The following is a 2,500-nucleotide window of genomic DNA, read 5'->3' on the forward strand; positions in this document are numbered from 1 at the left end:
ACTGGGATCATTTAATGGATTCTGGAACATACATAAGACGGTATGAGGTATTTATCCAACTATTATGCACTCTACTGGAACCATTCAATGAATTCTGGAACACAAATGAGACGTTATGAGGTGTTTATACAACTATTATCCACTCTACTGGAATCCCTCAAATGAGACGTTATGAGGTATTTATACAACTATTACTGCCTCTACTGGGATCATTCAATGGATTCTGGAACACAAATGAGACGTTATGAGGTATTTATCCAACTATTATCCACTCTACTGGAACCATTCAATGAATTCTGGAACACAAATGAGACGTTATGAGGTATTTATCCAACTATTATCCACTCTACTGGAATCCCTCAAATGAGACGTTATGAGGTATTTATACAACTATTACTGCCTCTACTGGGATCATTCAATGGATTCTGGAACATAAATGAGACGTTATGAGGTATTTATACAACTATTATCCACTCTACTGGAATCCCTCAAATGAGACGTTATGAGGTATTTATACAACTATTACTGCATCTACTGGGATCATTCAATGGATTCTGGAACATAAATGAGACGTTATGAGGTATTTATCCAATTATTAGCACCTCTACTGGAATCATTTAATGAATTCTGGAAAATAAATAAGACGTTATGAGGTATTTCTACAACTATTATCCACTCTACTGGAATCATTCAATGGATTCTGGAACATAAATGAGATGTTATGAGGTGTTTATCCAACTATTATCCACTCTACTGGGATCCCTCAATGAATTCTGGAACACAAACGAAACACATGAATCCTTTTCACCGTAAAAATCAAGATGAGTTTTGAAGACTAACCTCCATTGATCCGACAGTGAAATGCTTTCAGTGGATAGAACCGGAAACTATCATGTGATGGAATAGAGATGCGGATGCTGCATCTGGAAGTGGCTGAGAAAATCCTGAAGTTCTGAAAGTGGGTTACGCTGTTTTTCCATTCTGCAGGTCCGGCAGGTTTGATTTTCCCCTGTCTCTTTCCTTCGCTTTCTCTGTGTCTTGATTTTTTCTTTCTTTCTCTCTCTCTTTCCTTCGCTTTCTCTATGTCTTGATTTTTTCTTTCTTTCTCTCTCTCTTTCCTTCGCTTTCTCTGTATCTCATTTTTTTTCTTTCTCTCTCTCTCTCTCCTTTGCTCTCGCTGTGTCTCCTTTTCTCTTTCTCTCTTTTTCCTTCCGCTCTCTCTCTGTCTCCTTTTCTCTTTCTCTCTCTCTGTGTCTCCTTTTCTCTTTCTCTCTCTGTGTGCCTCCTTTTCTCTTTCTCTCTCTGTGTGTCTCATTTTCTCTTTCTCTCTCTGTGTGTCTCATTTTCTCTTTCTCTCTCTCTGTCTCCTTTTCTCTTTCTCTCTCTTTGTGTCTCATTTTCTCTTTCTCTCTGTATGTGTCTCCTTTTCTCTTTCTCTCTCTCTGTGTCTCCTTTTCCTTTCCTCTCACTTTCCTTCAACTCTCTCTGTGTCTCCTTTTCTCTTTCTCTCTCTCTGTGTCTCCTTTTCTCTTTCTCTCTCTCTCTCTCCTTTGCTCTTTCTCTCTCTGTGTCTCCTTTTCTCTTTCTCTCTCCCTCTTTTCTCTTTCTCTCTCTCTCTCTTCTCTTTCTCTCTCTCTGTGTCTCCTTTTCTCTTTCTCTCTCTGTGTGTCTCCTTTTCTCTTTCTCTCTCTCCGTGTCTCCTTTTCTTTTCCTCTCTCTTTCCTTTCGCTCTCTCTGTGTCTCCGTTCTCTTTCTCTCTCTCTCTCTCTCTTTCGCTGTCTCTGTGTTTCCTTTTCTCTTTCTTTATCTCTCCTTCGCTCTTTCTGTGTCTCCTTTTCTCTTTCTCTCTGTTTGTCTGTCTGTCCGTATATCTATCTGTCTGTCTGCCTTTCTGTTTATCTATCTGTTTATTTATCTATTCAACTATCTATTTATCTAATATCTTTTTATGCCTGTCTCTGTCTTGGCCTGTATCTCTCTCTCTCTCTCTCTCTCTCTCTCTCTCTCTCTCTCTCTCTCTCTCCCTCTCTCCCTCGCAATCTCTCTCTCTCTCTCTCTCTCTCTCTCTCTCTCTCCCTCCCTCCTTCTCTCTCTCTCTTCTCCCTGTGATTTATCGTATTATTTGGTCGGTTGGCGGTTATGAATGGATCTCCTTTTACAGAGGCGGTGTGTGTTAAGTATTTCTGTGATTGTTTTGAAGTCTTGAATGTGTTATCATTATCATTATTATCATTATTATTATCTTTTTATCTTTCTATCTATCTGGTTATCTATCTGTCTATCTCTCCTTCTCTATCAGTCAATCTATCTATCTATCTATCTATCCATCTACTCATCTCGACATTGATTTGTCTTTATATCTATCTATCTATCTATTCATCTATCTATCTATCTATGTATATGTATATATATGTGTGTGTGTGCGCGCGCGCGCGTGTGTGTGTGTGTGCGCACATACACACACACACGCACAAATATAACACACACACACACACACACA

This window comes from Penaeus vannamei, chromosome 43, assembly GCF_042767895.1.
Source record: "Penaeus vannamei isolate JL-2024 chromosome 43, ASM4276789v1, whole genome shotgun sequence".
NCBI lineage: Eukaryota > Metazoa > Arthropoda > Malacostraca > Decapoda > Penaeidae > Penaeus > Penaeus vannamei.